This window comes from Heloderma suspectum, chromosome 4 (assembly GCF_057233095.1).
Source record: "Heloderma suspectum isolate Gila_16-S chromosome 4, 16-S_ref, whole genome shotgun sequence".
NCBI lineage: Eukaryota > Metazoa > Chordata > Lepidosauria > Squamata > Helodermatidae > Heloderma > Heloderma suspectum.
The window spans coordinates 241,513,979-241,531,745 of record NC_139461.1 but is presented as its reverse complement, the minus strand read 5'-3'; the positions used below and the strand labels follow the sequence as shown (position 1 = coordinate 241,531,745).

The following is a 17,767-nucleotide window of genomic DNA, read 5'->3' as shown; positions in this document are numbered from 1 at the left end:
TGTTTAATAAACAAAACGTTAAAAATATACCATGCTCATTTTACACAGTACAGCAATATTTCAGACATTTTTACAATAGCTAAACGTATTTGAACTGATTAGGAAAACAATTAAATAATATACGCTTCCTACACAATACTATACAAGTCTACTCAGGTGTAAGATGTCAGTGATGCAATGAATCTGCTTCTGCACCTTGGATAGCTCCTTTAGAGTTGTGACTGGTTCTGACTGAAACCTGGAGCAGATTTACCCCACAATGACATCAGAACCACTAGCCTCCACTGTTAAACACACTCAAAGCTTTTACTTAGAAATTATTGTTATTGGTATGTGTAAATATTTTAAGCCATGACAACTTCATAAGACACTCTTTCCCTATATTAGATTTGGCACTAAAAATGTTAACTTACTAATTTTAGCATGCCCAAAGAACTGTGTGCATAAGTATATGTGCTTCCTAGGGATAGTCACCTGAAAAAAACTGGAATGATGTCTGCTATCCTAAACACATTTACTAGGGAGTAAGCCACATTGAATATAGACTTACTTCTGAGTAAACAAACATAGGATAAGTGCGTATAGGATTGCGCTGTACCGCTTTGATTTTAGGTTTGACTCCTTTCCAGTTGCTCAATTTGACTTATTTGTGTTCATTCATCATGTTACTAATTAATTTTAGTTTTTCTAAAAATAGAAACTTTTCAGTGGTAAAATATAACAATGGGAAATTTTCTATGGCCACACCTCTGGCAGCAATTTTCAAGCAGCCATCATACAACTCCTTGAGATTGGGTTACTGATATTTTACAAGTATTGTAAACCATGCTACCAGTATTTCAGGTAGATGCACAGACACAACTGTTTCAAGAGTACAGAATAAGTCAATCAACTTTTAAATTATATGTCACCCTTACTTCATGGAGTTCAGAGCATCACTGTAGTTTCAGAACAACTCTGTGAAGTAGGTTAGGCTAAGCAATAGTAAGTTGCTCAGGGTTACCCAGAGGTTTTCATAGCTGAGCACATATTTAAATCTGGGATTAATGGGCAGTATTTGATGGTGGTGCAGCACTAATGCTAACAGTAGGGTGCTAGCATAAATTTCAGCAGCAATTTGCACTAGCAAGCACATTGTGCTAGTGTTGGTTTCCCCTTCATGGATCACTGCCTTGTTGTGGCGAAGGGGCTTCTGTAACTCAGTGAAGCCATAAGTGATGCTGTGCAGGGCCACCCAAGACAGACAGGTCATGGCGGAGAGTTCTGACAAAATGTGGTCCACTGGAGAAGGAAATGGCAACCCACTCCACTATTCTTGCCAAGAAAACCCCATAGAACGTATCACAAGGCTAAAAGATATGACGCCGGAAGATGAGACCCTCAGGTCGGAAGGTGTCCAATATACTACTGGGGAAGAGCAGAGGGAATTTCCAAGTAGCGCCAGAAAGAGTGAAGTGGCTGGGCCAAAGCCAAAAGGACACTCAGCTGTTGATGTGTCTGGTGGTGAAAAGAAAGTCCGATGCTGTAAAGAACAATATTGTTTAGGAACCTGGAATGTCAGATCAATGAATCAAGGTAAGCTGGAGGTGGTCAAACATGAGATGGCAAGATTGAACATCGACATCTTGGGAGTCAGCGAACTCAAATGGACAGGCATGGGCGAATTTAATTCAGGTGACCATTATATCTACTACTGTGGGCACGAATCCCTTAGAAGAAAGGGAGTAGCACTCATAGTCAACAAAAGGGTGGGAAAAGCAGTACTGGGGTACAATCTCAAAAACAATAGAATGATCTCAGTACGAATCCAAGGCAAACCATTCAACATCACAGTAATTCAAGTCTATGCCCCAACCACTGAGGACGAAGAAGCTGAGGTTGATCGGTTCTATGAAGACCTACAACACCTTCTAGAACTAACACCAAAAAAAGATGTCCTCTTCATCATAGGGGATTGGAATGCTAAAGTAGGAAGTCAAGAAATCACCGGGATAACAGGCAAGCATGGCCTTGTACAAAATGAAGCATGGTGTACAAAATGAAGCAGGACAAAGGCTAATAGAGTTTTGCCAAGAGAACACGCTCATCATAGCAAACACTCTTTTCCAACAGCACAAGAGGCGATTCTACACATGGACATCACCAGATGGTCAATACTGAAATCAGATTGATTATGTACTTTGCAGCCAAAGATGGAGAAGCTCTATACAGTCAGTCAAAACAAGACCTGGAGCTGACTGTGGCTCAGATCATGAGCTGCTTCTTGCAAAATTCCGGCTTAAATTGAAGAACATAGGGAAAACCACTAAACCATTCAGGTATGACCTAAATCATATCCCTTATGAATATACAGTAGAGGTGAGAACTAGATTTACGGGATTAGACCTGATAGACAGAGTGCCTGAGGAACTATGGATGGAGGTCCGTAACATTGTTCAGGAGGCAGCAACTCAATCCATCCCAAAGAAAAAGAAATGCAAGAAAGCAAGTGGCTGTCTGATGAGGCTTTGCAAGTAGCTGAGGAAAGAAGGGAAGTGAAAAGCAAGGGAGAAAGGGGAAGATACATCCAACTGAATGCAGAGTTCCAGAGAATAGCAAGGAGAGACAAGAAGGCCTTCTTAAATGAACAATGCAAAGAAATCAAGGAAAACAATAGAATGGGAAAGACTAGAGATCTTTTCAAGAAAATCGGAGATCTCAAGGGAATGTTTTGTGCAAAGACGGGCATGATAAAGGACAAAGAAGGCAGGGACCTAACAGAAGCAGATGAGATTAAGAAGAGGTGGAAAGAATACACAGAAGAACTGTACAGGAAAGATCTTAATGTCCCTGATAGCCATGATAGTGCGCTCACTGAACTTGAGCCAGACATCCTAGAGAGTGAAGTCAAGTGGGCCTTAGGAAGCATTACTAACAACAAAACTACCGGAGATGACAGTATTCCAGCTGAGCTATTGAAAATCCTAAAAGATGATGCTGTTAAAGTGCTGCACTCAATATGCCAACAAATGTGGAACACTCAACAGTGACCACAAGACTGGAAAACGTCAGTTTACATTCCAATTCCAAAGAAGGGCAATGCCAAAGAGTGTTCAAACTACCGTACAATTGCACTCATTTTACATGCCAGCAAGGTGATGCTCAAAATCCTACAAGCTAGGCTTCAGCAGCATGTGAACCGAGAACTACCAGAAGTACAAGCTGGGTTTTGAAGAGGCAGAGGAACTAGAGATCAAATCGCCAACATTCGCTGCATCATGGAGAAAGCAAGAGAATTCCAGAAAAACGTCTATTTCTGCTTCATTGACTACGCTAAAGCCTTTGATTGTGTGCAGCACAACAAACTGTGGCAAATTCTTAAAGAGATGGGAGTACCAGACTACCTTACCTGTCTCCTGAGAAACCTGTACAAGGGACAAGAAGCAACAGTAAGAACCAGACGTGGAACAACCGATTGGTTCAAAATTGGGAAAGGAGTAAGACAAGGCTGTATATTGTCGCCCTGCTTATTTAATTTATAAGCAGAGTACATCATGAGAAACACCAGGTTGGATGAATCACAGGTCAGAATTAAGATTGCTGGTAGAATTATCAACAACCTCAGATACGCAGACGATACCACCCTAATGGCAGAAAGCGAAGAGGATCTAAAGAGCCTCTTGTTGAGGGTGAAAGTGGAGAGTGCAAAAGCTGGTTTGAAACTCAACAAAAAAAAACTAAGATCAGGGCATCTGGCCCCATCACTTCCTGGCATATAGAAGGGGAAGAAATGGAAGCAGTGACAGATTTTACTTTCTTGGGCTCCAAGATCACCGCAGACGGTGACTGTAGCCATGAAATTAAAAGACGCTTGCTCCTTGGGAGGAAAGCTATGGCAAACCTAGACAGCATAGTAAGAAGCAGAGACATCACCTTGCCGACAAAGGTCCGTCTAATCAAAGCTATGGTTTTCCCAGTAGTAACGTATGGCTGTGAGAGCTGGACTATAAGGAAGGCTGAGTGCCGAAGAATTGATGCCTTCGAACTGTGGTGCTGGACAAGACTCTTACGAGTCCCCTGGACTGCAAGGAGGTCAAATCAGTCCATCCTAAAGGAAATCAACCCTGACTGCTCATTGGAAGGACAGATGCTGAAGCTGAAGCTCAAATATTTTGGCCACCTAATGCAAAGAGAAAACTCCCTGGAAAAGACCCTGATGCTGGGAAAGATTGAAGGCAACAGGAGAAGGGGACAGCAGAGGATGAGATGGCTAGATAGCATCACCAGTGCAATGAATATGAGCTTGAGCACACTCCGGGGGAGAGCAGAGGACAGGAAGGCCTGGCGTGCTATGGTCCATGGGGTCACGAAGAGTCGGACATGACTTAACGACTGAACAACAACAAAAGTGTTGGTTTAATTCTGTTTTCCAACATCATTAGCGCTAGTACTACGAACATAAGAAGGGCCATGCTGGATCAGACCAAGGGTCCATCTAGTTCAGCATTCTGTTCACAGTGGCCAACCAGCTGTCGACCAGGGACCCAGAAGCAGGGCATGAGCACAGCAGCACCCTCCCATCCATGTTCCCCAGCAACTGGTGTACATAGGCTCACTGCCTCTGGTACTGGAGGAAGCACATAGCCATCAAGACTAGTAGCCACTGATAGCCTTTTCCCCCAGGAATTTGTCTAACCCCCTTTTAAAGCCATCCAAACTGGTGGCCATCACTACTTCCTGTGGTAGTGAATTCCATAGTTTAACTATGCGCTGTGTGAAGTATGTCCTTTTATCTGTCCTGAATCTCCCACCAATCAGCTTCATAGGATGATCCCGGGCTGTAATATTTTGAGAGAGGGAGAAAAAATTTTCCCTATCCATGTTCTCCACACCATGCATAATTTTGTAGACCTCTATCATGTCTCCCCTTAGCCTCCTTTTTTCCAAGCTAAACAATCCCAGCTGTTGTAACCTTCTCTCACAGGGGAGATGCTCCAGCCCCTTGATCATTTTAGTTGCCCTTTTCTGCACCTTTTCCAGCTCTACAATGTATTTTTTTAGGTGTGGTGACAAGAACTGTACACAGTATTCCACGTGTGGTCGCACCACAAATTTATATAGGGGCAGTATGATGTTGGCAGTTTTATTTTCAATCTCTTTTATAATTATGCCTAACACGGAGTTTGCCTTTTTTACAGCAGCTGCACACTGGGTTGACACCTTCATTGAGCTGTCCACCACAACCCCAAGATCTCTTTCTTGGTCAGTCACCGCTAGCTCAGATCCCATCAGGCTATACTTGAAGTTGGGATTTTTTGCCCCAACATGCATCACTTTACACCTATTTACACTGAACCGCATTTGCCATTTAGATGCCCATTCTCCCAGTTTGGAGAGATCCTTTTGGAGCTCTTCACAATCCCTTTTTGTTTTAACCACCCTAAATAATTTGGTGTCATCTGCAAACTTGGCCAATTCACTGCTCACTCCTAATTCCAGATCATTTATGAACAGGTTGAAAAGCATTGGTCCTCACACAGATCCCAGTGGGACCCCACTATGTACTTCCCTCCATTGGGAGAATTTACCCTTTATTCCTACTCTCTGCTTTCTTTTCTTTAACCAGTTACTGATCCATAAGAGGACCTGTCCTCTTATTCCATGACTGCCAAGTTTACTCAGGAGTCTTTGGTGAGGGACTTTGTCAAAAATCCTTTTGGAAGTCCAAGTAAACAATGTCTACCGGATCACCCCTGTCTACATGTTTACTGACTCTCTCAAAGAACTCTAAAAGGTTAGTGAGACAGGACTTACCTTTGCGGAAGCCGTATTGATTCTTTTATAGCAGGGCTTGTCCTTCTATATGCTTACTATTTTATCTTTAATAATGCCTTCAACCAATTTACCCGGAGCAGACATTAAGCTAACTGGCCTGCAATTTTCCGGATCCCCTTGGATCCAATTTTGAAAATTGGTGTTACATTGGCCATCTTCCAGTCCTCTGGTACAGAGGCTGATCTTAGGGACATGTTGCATATCTTGGTTAGAAGATCAGCAATTTCATATTTGAGTTCTTTGAGAACTCCAGGATGGATACCATTTGGGCCTGGTGATTTATTTGCTTTCAATTTATCAATAAGTTTGAGAACTTCATCTTTTGTCACCACTATTTGCCTCAGTTCCTCAGACTCCCTTCCTGAAAACATCAGTTCAGGCACAGGTATCTGTTCTATATCTTCTGCAGCGAAGACGGATGAAAAGAATTCATTCCACTTCTCTGGAATCTCCTTGTCCTCCTTCAGTACTCCTTTAACTCCATTGTCATCCAATGGTCCAACTGCCTCCCTAACTGGTTTTCTGCTTCTGATGTACTTAAATAATTTTTTATTGTTGGCTTTGATGTTGTTAGTGATATGCTCTTCAAAATGCTTTTTTGCATCTCTTATTGTCTGCTTGCATCATCTTTGTGCAAGCTTGTGTTTCCTTTATTTATTTATTTATTTATTTCATTTCTATACCGCCCAATAGCCGAAGCTCTCTGGGCGGTTCACAAAAACTAAAACCAAACAACACACAATAAAACAATTTAAAATATATAGAACATTAAAACCACAATATAACAATACAACCACAATAAAACCTAGCAGCAGTACAGGAGTTTAAAATACAGATTTAAAACAGCAAAGATAAAAATTTAGAAAGCTAAAATGCCTGGGAAAATAAAAAGGTCTTCACCTGGCGCCGAAAGGAGTACAATGTAGGCGCCAGGCGAACCTCACTAGGGAGCTCATTCCAGAGCCGGGGTGCCACAACAGAAAAAGCCCTCCTCCTAGTAGCCACCCGCCTCACTTCCTTTGGCAGGGGCTCACGGAGAAGGGCCGCTGATGATGATCTTAAGGTCCGGGCAGGCACATATGGGAGGAGGCGATCCTTCAGGTAACCTGGCCCCAAGCCATTAAGGGCTTTGAATGTTAACACCAGCACTTTGAATCGGGCCTGGAAATGGACTGGCAGCCAGTGCAGCTGGAAAAGTACTGGCGTAATATGAGCTCGCAGGCCAGTCCCTGTTAACAATCTTGCTGCCCTATTTTGGACCAGCTGAAGTTTCCGGACCGTTTTCAAAGGCAGCCCCACGTATAACGCATTGCAGTAATCCAGACGAGAAGTTATCAGAGCATGGATAACTGTAGCTAGGCTATCTCTGTCCAAATAAGGGCGTAGTTGGTATACCAGCCTAAGCTGATAAAAAGTGCTCCGTGCCACTGAGTTCACCTGTGCCTCAAGTGACAGTTCTGGATCCAAGAGCACCCCCAAACTACGAACCTGATCCTTTAGGGGGAGTGCAACCCCCTCCAGAACAGGTTGAATATCACCTAGCCGGGCAGACGAACCACCCACTAACAGTCTTGTCTGGATTGAGTTTCAGTTTATTAGCACTCATCCAGTCCATTACCGTGCCCAGGCACTAGTTCAGAACAGCCACTGCCTCACCTGGTTTTGATGAGAAAGAGAGGTAGAGCTGGGTGTCATCCGCATATTGATGGCACCTCAGCCCACACCTCCGGATAACCTCCCCCAGCGGTTTCATGTAGATGTTAAACAGCATGGGGGATAGAATAGAGCCCTGTGGAACCCCATGGCACAATTGCCATGGCACAGAGCAATAATCCCCCAGCACCACCTTCTGGAATCGGCCATCCAAGTAGGAGCGGAACCACTGTAGTGCAGTGCCTCCAACTCCCAACCCAGACAACCTATCCAGAAGAATACCATGGTCGATGGTATCGAAAGCCACTGAGAGGTCCAGGAGAATCAACAGGGTCGCACTCCCCCTGTCCCTCTCCCGGCAGAGGTCATCCCACAGGGCGACCAAGGCAGTTTCCGTTCCAAAACCAGGCCTGAAGCCCGATTGAAATGGATCTAGATAATCCGTTTCATTCAAGAGTGCCTGGAGCAGTCCTACAACCACCCGCTCAAGCACCTTGCCCAGGAAGGGGATGTTGGCCACTGGCCTATAATTGCTAACATCCTCTGGGTCCAGGTTAGGCTTTTTCAGGAGTGGTCTAATTACTGCCTCTTTTAAAGCAGCAGGCACCACTCCCTCTCTCAAGGAGGAATTTACAACCTCCTGGACCCAGCCGGACAACCCCTCCTTGTTTGATTTAATAAGCCATGAAGGGCAAGGGTCAAGCACACAAGTGGTCGATCGGACTTGGCCAAGCACCTTGTCCGCATCCTCAGGCCTCAGTAACTGAAACTCATCCAATAAAACTGGACCAGACGGTGCTCTGAACGCCTCTACCAATGGAACTGCATTAATCGTGGTGTCCAATTCATGACGAATCTGAGCGACTTTATCCTCAAAGTGCTGCGCAAACTCGTCACAGCGTGCTACCGAGGGTTCCACCGTCTCTCTCCCTGGCCCAGAATGTAAGAGGCCGCGAACCACTCGGAAAAGCTCCGCCGGACGACACTGAGAAGATGCAATGCTGGTGGAAAAGAACTGCCTCTTTGCCACCCTCACCACCACAGAGTAGGCTCAATAGTGGGCTCTTACCTGTGTTCGGTCAGACTCAGCACAAGTTTTCCTCCACCTGCGTTCTAGCCGTCTCCCCTCTTGCTTCATTGCCCTCAGCTCAGGTGTATACCAAGGAGCTGGCCGGGCACTGCTCAGAGGGAGAGGGCGCTTGGGTGCGATCGTGTCAACCGCCCGAGTCATCTCTGCATTCCACAGAGTGACCTGGGCTTCGACAGGAGCACCAGCCATACCAGCAGGAAAATCCCCCAGAGCCCTCTGGAATCCATCGGAATCCATTAATCTCCGGGGGCGGACCATTTTAATAGGTCCCCCACCCTTGCAGAGGGGAAAGGCCGCCAGAAGTCTAAACCTCAGCAGGAAGTGATCTGACCATGACAAAGGGACAGATGTTAATTCCTCTACTTTCAGATCACCATCCTCCTGCCCAGTCGAGAAAACCAGATCAAGCGTGTGTCCTTTTATATGCGTTGGGCCGATGACATGTTGGGACAGCCCCATGGTTGTCATGGCGGCCATGAAGTCCTGAGCCGCCCCGGATACAGCGGCCTCGGCATGGAAGTTGAGATCCCCCAGGACCATCATCCTGGGGGTCCTCAACACCAAGTCCGAGACCACCTCCGTCAGCTCAGGCAGGGAGTCCGATGGGCAGCGGGGTGGGCGGTATACCAACAGAATCCCTAATCTGTCCCGGGTACCCAACACAAGGTACAGACACTCAAGATCTGCACTCGAATGAGCAGGAAGCCTGGAGAGGGAGATTGAATTCCTATAGACCACGGCAACCCCCCCTCCCCGACCCTCAAGTCGGTGTTGGTGCTGCACTGAGTACCCAGCAGGGCACAGCTGGGAGAGAGTAACCCCTCCCAGTTCCCCCACCCAGGTCTCAGTAATACATGCCAGGTCAGCCCCCTCATCCACAATCAAATCATGGATGAGGGAGGTCTTATTTTGGGCCGACCTGGCATTCAGCAGTAGCACCACCAGACCCGAGGGCAGACTGGTAAGGCTGCCAGGAACCATCAGGTTGGGGGAAGAACCAGAAGAGGGGACAGCTGTAAGGTGTCTAGCCCCTCTTCTCCTCAGCTGGCCTGTTAATCCCCCAACGCCATACCTCCCCCTGCCCGTGACCACTGTTATGGTGGCACCTCCCCCACCCCCTGAGTTGTCCAATAGTCCTCCCAGGCACATATTAAAATATTAAGATATAAAATATACAACAGTTTAAAAGAATATAAAAGAGATAAAAGAGAACAGCAGCGAAGAAGGAGCAGATAGTCCACGTTTGTTTCCTTTTGTTTTCCTCACTTGGGCAAGACTTCCATTTTCTGAAAGAAGCTCTCTTTTCACTAATAGCTCTCTTGACACTCTTTTCTCACTTTTCTCTAATAGTTCTCTTTATTCCTGCACTGAGCAGGGGGTTGGATGTCCCTCTAGGAGTCAGTGATGACTCGGTGCTTGCACAGGAGGAACCTTTCCTTTCCTGGACTCGATGGCCTTGTAGGCCCCTTCCAACCCTACTATTCTATGATTCTATGACACTGCTTGTTAACCATGCTGGTGACCTCTTGTACTTGGTGCTACCTTTCCCAACCTGTGGTATACATTTTAGCAGGGCTTCTATTATTGCGGTTTTGAGTAATCCCCAAGCATTTTGAAGGGATTTAATCCTTTTGAGTCCCCCTTTTAGCTTTCGTTTCATCAGTTCCCTCATTTTAGAGAAGTTTCCTCTTTTGAAGTCAAATGTGACTGTATTGGACTTCCTGGGCAATTTTCCACTTAAATATATACTGCACAACCACTGGACACTATCACTTATGTTCAAGGCAAATATTCTTAACCACTGCATAATTCTATACTGGGGGTGGATATTATCTAATATTATGCTAACGAAAATGAATCAATTCATGTATTAAGGAAGAGAACATTAGAAAAAATGGAATTCTCAGTGTTCAGCCCTGCATCCAACTCAACGTACTAAATGTAGTTATAATACTTGTTTGTTGGGTGTTAACTGGAAATACGGCCTTTTCAGTTGCAGCATCCCTTTTATGGAATACCATCCCTAGGGAGGCTCGCCTGGCAACAACTGTGTTGTCTTTTCAGTACCGGTCAAAGACATTTTTATTTGCCCAGGCCCTCCAGCATAGAATGCGAACGGGCTGATTAGGTTTTATCCACTCTGCTGAATGCCTTCTATGTTGTTATTCTGCTTTGTGTACGTTATATTGATATTTTATTATTTTCTTGTATGCCACCCTGATAGTTAAACAGAAGGATGACCTACAAAACTTTTAAATACATAAAAATAATGTTCAGAGAGGCATATACACAGAACCTTGAAAGGAATTAGAATAGCCTATATGGCTACTCTGCAAACTAGTTCTGTCCCCCTGGCTCAGTTTTGTGGTTTACATATGGGCTGCATTACTCCACAGAAGTAAATGCTTAGCAGCCAGAGTGGGAACATTTCAATTTATTTCTGAAAATTCCATGCTTTTAATCCTTAACAAAATGATCAAAATGATAACAAGCTAAAATCAGGATTGTTGATTTTGCTAGACTTTTCATATTGTACAGAACTAATTTTATATTAAAAACAAAGGTCCATTAGAAGGTCCTTGGTCCATTAGAAAAACAACAAAGAGCACAGTTGGGCAAACAAAATGCCACAAAATAGCACACAAGCTTTCGAGTTCTTCAGAACTCCTCATCAAGCTCAATGGTACAAAAAGCAGGGGGTCGGAAGTCTGCATTTCGACTGAGTCTCAAGGTGGAGGAGACTGCATACTGAATGAATGAGTCTCTGCTAGGTGCTGTAGGAATCAGATTACACCTAGGATTCTGGGATGAAGAAGCAATAGCTGAGACCCATTTTTTTAAAATATAGAAGTCCAGCTGTTACCCAAACTGTTTTATTTATCATCATAAAAATACTGACTGAAGAAAGATATTCCTTATCTCTTTTTTTAAAAAAATAAAAGGGTGCTTTTAAGAAACCAATTTCCTGTTTAGACAAGGAAGGAACTCTGAAGAAGCAAGCATTTCAAGTTATACAGAGGGCAGCTATAAAGGATTATGAGACTTGCCTTTGTGAGTGGGTAAGGATAAGGTAAGTTTCTTGGGAAACTGGGAAGTTTCCTTTACAAAAGCCAATTCTAAATGGAGTTTCTTGAGAGGCAAGGAGGGGTAGGTGGTAGGTTGAGAGTGGAAAGGGAGAAAATGAGGGAAGGGGCGGAATAGAAGCAGGGGAAAGGAAAAGGCAGTCAAGAGCATAGTTCTGTTCAGTGTTGTCTCCAAATTAGAGCCCTTATGTGATGCTGAAGCATTGTTTTCTGTAATTACCTAGAAAAAGAATTGAAATAGAAGTTCCACACAGGAACTTAATTTGGCATTATCTAGCAACAGCCTTGCCCATAACCAAGACCCTCCTATGTTTATTCACAAGTATGTCCCATTTATAGGAACATAGGAAGCTGCCTTATACCGAGGCAGACCATTGGTCCATCTAACCCAGTATTATTGACACTGATTGGCAGCAGCTGTCCAGGGCTTCAGACAAGAGCTTTTCCTGCCCTACCTTGAAATGCCAGGGATTGAACCTGGGACCTTCCACATACAAAGCAGGTGCTCTACCACTGCACTATGGCCCCTCCCTTACAGTCCATGGCAACTTCAATTCAAAGTTTATTGCTTGCAGATTCTGTCAGTTTTTTGTTTCTTCCTGTTGATCCCAGCTGGAGAATTAGTGATGAAGAACCTGTTAATTGCCCCTTGAATGGCCTTTCTTAATTGCCCCTTTGGGGAGGATGTATCCTTTTTCCATGGTTCCCATCATAAAAGTTTCCTTTTGTATGCCCAAAGGGCCAAAATAGGTGTGATATTAAATGCAGAATTATAGGACTTTGTGTATTTCTAATAATCTGTTATGCCCTCATCTTTGCCCTAATTTGACCTCCAGCAGTGCAGATATGCAAGTGTGTAATTGCATCAGTGTATTTCCATTGGCGGAGGCTTATCTCAATTTATGCCAGCATAGTAAGGCTTCTGGCAAGTCCTATAGTTTCTCAGTTGGCATACCCTGAGTATAGTATTTTGCCCTTAGGAGTCTATTTGCATCTATTATGTTCCATTTGTATATTTGTAAATAAAACATATATTACAAAGACATGCGGGCCATGTTCTTTAGTTATCTTTCATCTAAAGAAAACCAAACCCTGCAGCGATGCCCTTGGAACTTCTCCATGTTCAGCAGAGGATATAAACAACTTTGCAAAGTCTAGAATTGGGAATGTTTGTATAACTTAGGCTGCAATTCTATACCCACTTAACTAGAGTAAGCACTATTGAATTCAATGGGACTTACCTCCAAGTAGACAGGTATAGGATTGCACTGTTAAAGACCAAGTGCAAAATTGAGCTGTTCCAGCTCTCCCGTGATGGCCAAGAATATAGCCCTAATTCTGAGCTTACAACATTAATATAGGAAAAGGAATTGAGACGTCTCTAAAGTAACAGAGCATATCTGCCAGCTTTTTGTTTACTAGCTTTGCACCTACAGTGCATAGCAGGATGGCATGCAGAATTTAGAAGGTGAAGCTTTTCCTGGCAGGGGGGTAAAGTGACTGGAAAAGCTTCACCTGCTTAAAGTTCTGCATATCAGGCAGCTGTTAAAGGCACAGGATTATGGCCAGTAAAAACATGTGCAATCCTAATAACAACTGCATGAAAAATAGAAAATTGAGAATATGCAAATAATATGGAGGTCTGGAAAAACATATTTATAAATCATATTTGTTTTACATTTTTGTGAACTTTAGAAGTGATACTCCTTTAATGAATGGTTTATGGAAGGGATCACTAACAGGTAACCTATGAGTCAAAAGTGGTCAATAAAACTGTTTTATCAGGCCTCTCATGACCCTGTCAAATTTTAATCAAAGTGTGGTAAAACGTTTTTCCACTTGTAAAGAGAAGAAAATCATTTTCAAAGGTTGTGAGAGGCAGAGCTATTTCACACATTAATGATACAATTCCAGTTGGATTCTGTAAATAATGCCCCAGCTATGCCTAATACATACATTTGACACACTTAGCCTAGGTGATTGCTCATCTTACTATAGTGCCTAACTACTAGTGAAGGAATCAATTGTGTGGCAAGATACACTTCTAGTCCCTTGAACCACTGCCTAAAGAAAAGTGCCCCCTTCCCAAAGAATACAAAAGCTAGCCATCCCTGGTTCACCTATCAAAACCTTTTTGTCTACTACCATGTTAAAGCATTAATGTTGCCAGCAGGCTACATAAGATAGGTATTGCTCTAGTTTGTCACCAAACAATAGTATAGGTTATCTCTCTGCTGAAAATTTGTCAAATTTATTTTGCATCTCTATTTGTCTCCAAACTGTGTTTTATGTTTATAACACCCTTGATCCCACTCCTTACACATGCCTTTAAATCATATTTCTATCATGTATGTCTTGAATTAAAAACAAAGTACACACCATGCATGCAAAACTATGATTCAGCTCTGTGCCATATGTTGATCAGTGAGCTTTAACCAGTATAATGATACAACAGATTATCACACCATTATCTAGACTGTTTTGTGCTTCTGACACTGAAGCTTCTGAGGCTGGCTGAACTGGTATGATGACTCAGAGGGCTGGTTCACATGATCAAAACAAGCCATGGTGGCTTGTTGTGAGCTGTGGCATGTGCCAGGCATGATTTGCATAATCACCACCCAGCCACGGTTTATCATGTTGTCCGAACCCAAGCAGCATGGCTTGTCATGTCAAACAAATCCTCAATTAACCCTACAATAGCCCATGGATTATTTGAGGGTTGCTTAACCCTCCAACAAGCCATGCCACCCGGGTTCGGACAATATAATAAGCAGCGGCTGGGCAGTTATTATGCACATCACACCCAGCACACTTGTTTAAGCCACAGTGTCTTGTTTTGATAGTGTGAAGCAGGTTAGAATGTTCAGTTGCTCAGAGAAATAAACATTTTGCTCTCAGCCTTCTGTGAGGAAAGGCAAAGTTGTCAGTTTGGTTGGGATCAAAACTCCAAACAGGATGACTGAGAACTATGGGGAAGTCCTGGAACATAGGTATCTAGAGGATAAGATAGGCAATGGAAGAAGAAAGGGGAATCTAAAGGAAGGATAGATGGAGAATGAGGCTTGAGGAAAAGAACAGATGATGAGACAGGGAACTGAAGCAAGGAGGAGCTAATCAGAGAGGGGGGCTCTGAAGAAACATCTTAGTGCTTAAGATCAGAAGGGAGAGAGAAAGGTGTTTTAGGAAAGCTAGTGGGCAAAGGAATATTAGGAAAGGAGAATTAGGAAAGGAATATTGGTAAGGACAGGGTGGCTAAAGGAAATTGGACAAAGCAGGAAGTGGCCTGAAAAGCAGGGACCTGAGGAAACAGAGCCATGGAAAAAGTAGGACTGGGGCAAAAGTACAGTAGGACTGGGGCAAAATTAACATATGACTAAGATACAGGAGGGGCTGTGTCCTAGTAGAAGGAAGAAAGTGGGCAGGCAAGGGAGAAAGCTAAGGAGGCATAGGGTTGCCACACCTAGACTTAGACTCTGACAGGGGAATTCTGCCAGTTGTGGCTTCTACTGTCACAGCAGCATTGTGACCTGACAACCCTAAGGGAGCAAGAAGAGTCAAAGCATGAAGCAGTGAGGAGTGGGGCTGAACTTCCACATACTGACTAGAACTAACCAGCCAAATTAGACCAGTCTGTAGATTTGTAGTATGTATTCAATGAATCCGACATGAACCCCACAGTTCTAGGACAGGAATATCCTGCAGCACTTAAAAGAATGTTTTTTCTTTTATCTATATCCCACTCTAGCAGCAGAAGAAATGTACGCAATGGAGAAGTACGTTCAATGAAGGGAGTTTCTTGCCACAGAATGAGCAAACCCTGTCATGAGAAGAAGGTGGTCCTAATTCATGAGTAGTTGTTATGCCTCAGTGGACTTGAAGCATGGAGTAAGCCTTAAGGTGACAACTTACTTGCTCCCATTCTATGGACCACATGGAGTCAAGTAATAAAACATAGACCACACTAGATCCTCTTCACTCGTGTGTGTGTGTGTGTGTGTGTGTTCATTCCCCCCTCCTCCACCCCGGAAGGCTCATATAACAGAAACCACTCAAGAGGGAAGGATCTACCATGAACTGTGCCACAAAGGTCTCAGTAGGGGCGACAGGCTAAAAACTCTTCAACAGAGAGAGGACTCTCTGTCACCAAGTTGACATCAATATGAGGAGTGTATGTTTCTGTGTCACTTTCTGGGCAATGACTTGTAACGTTCTGGCTGTAGTTCTTCCAGTAATAAATTATGTCTAAGAACTCTGGTGCTTGCACTGATCTGTGCCAGGATCCTAGCAGCAGCCGTTCGCAGGAGGTCCGAATACACAAGCACGAGAAAACATCGAGACTGCCATATACACAGGGAAGCAGAAATACACCAGGCCTCGCAAGAGAACCCTTTTTTCCCAGGGGAACGGATTGGGCTGTGTCAGATCTCAGGCCCGTTTCACGTGACAGAGCGTGCAACAATCTTGCTCTACCAGATGCGAGCGGCCCCGCTCCCACCCAAAGCAAGGGGAAGGCAGGGTGGGGAAGAGCGGTTCAATATGAATTTGCCAACATCTACAAGCCCATCCGAGGGGGAAATCCCTCGATTAATTACACAGCAGGTAAAGGAAACAGCTGTAGCCACGCTTTCATTGGATGCCACCACTGTCCATCGTCCGCCCCCACGTTCAATAGCAGCAGCCAGCGCGCGGGCGGGAGCGACGTGTCCCTGGCTAGACCAATGGTGAAGGGGAAGGGGGGCGTGGCCGATGGTGTCCCGGTTATGAGGGCGAACAAGATGGCGGGGATCGGTTTCCCTGTCCCCCCCGCGTTCTCACTCACTATCTCCCTCCTCAACCTCGGTATAAGGCGCTGTGGAGGGAGCCCCGCCCCGCACTCGGAGGGCGCTAGGCCTTTGTCGTCCCGCCACCCCCTTCCCGCCCAGCCCGGTCACCTTCCCGCGACCCTGGGGGCACAACTGAGGGAGGGAAGGAAAGGAACAGGGGGTGGGGGGAGTCTCGGTTCTACTTGCCTGGGCCGCTTCCTTGTCCTCCTTGCGGCGGCACCGGGTCTTCCGCGGGGCAGACGGGCTTGCACCGTCGGCGAGGGGGGAGGGGGGGACAAGATGTCGGCTCAGTCCGTGTCTCCTCAGCGCCGCCCCCTCATGCCCGCGGCTCCCAGCCCGCTCGGCCCCGCTGCCGCTCGCTTCAGCGCCTCCGCCGCGGCTCCGGCTCCTGTTGCGGGGTAGGGGGAGGGAGCGAGGGAAGGCAAGATGGAGGCGGCGGCGGCAAGAGAGAGAGAGCAGCCCGGCCAAACGATGGAGAGAGGGAAAGGGGGGGAGGGAAGGAGGCTGCGAGGGAGGGGGCTGCTACCGCGCTCCGCTCTCTTTCTCTCCCCCCCCCGGACAGGGACCGCCCCCCCTTGCGTTTCCTCCCTGGACTCAAATCTTTGAGGCCTGGGGGCAGCGGTGGGGGGGGGGGCACACCGAGATAAGTTAATGAGCACTGCAGTGTAGCGAGCAGACCTTTGGGGCTGATACTCTCGGATGCGTTATGTTGCATTAGGGGTGGGGGATTCTTGAGCTGGTTCCCTTGGGGGGCCAGTTTGGGGGCTAATCTGAATGCTGGGGATAAAGGAAAAGGGAGCTTTATCTAAATCATAGGGTTCTTGGGATCATCCTGTTGCAGCAACTGAAGGGCTTGTTTGCATGATCAGATTCCTACAGTAAGTCACTACTGAGCAGGAATGTAAGTAACTACTGTGAGTAGTAGGTCACTACTGAGCGTGTGAATCCCATATGTAGATTGTCGCATGTTATGCTTTAATATGTGTGTAATTTGCTTCAGGCATATGCCTTAGGTAGCTGTGGCCAGGAATTAAGTATTTGGGGTATCACATGGTGAACTACATGTGGTGTTATGACAGATTCTGATAAGAGAGTCATTGCCATCTAGTGTGAAGCATCGCTAATGTAGGCCACCTTCTTACAAACAGTAGAGGTGGTGAACCTGTGTCTTGACTGCCAGTTCAGATAAAGGCTCATAGGATGGAACAAGCGTGCACGCACACAGAGTTCAATGCAGGTGGCACAGTCCAGACCCAGATTTTCCATCTCAGCTGCTGAAAGACAGGCCTGGCTTCGCATAT

General features: G+C 45.3%; 1 protein-coding gene across 7 annotated transcripts in view; it reads right to left on the bottom strand.

The window, feature by feature from the left end:
• Positions 1-16,849, bottom strand: part of BRPF3 (bromodomain and PHD finger containing 3) — a 55,860-nt gene extending 39,011 nt beyond the window's left edge. For 4 of the 7 annotated variants that reach the window (XM_084852927.1, XM_084852929.1, XM_084852932.1 and 1 more), the window contains exon 1: positions 16,653-16,849. The gene's annotated coding sequence lies outside the window, so the exon portion shown is untranslated. The remainder of the gene's footprint in view (positions 1-16,652) is intronic. The other 3 variants (XM_084852931.1, XM_084852935.1, XM_084852930.1) reach the window with 3 other exon arrangements.
• Positions 16,850-17,767: the final 918 nt, after the last annotated feature.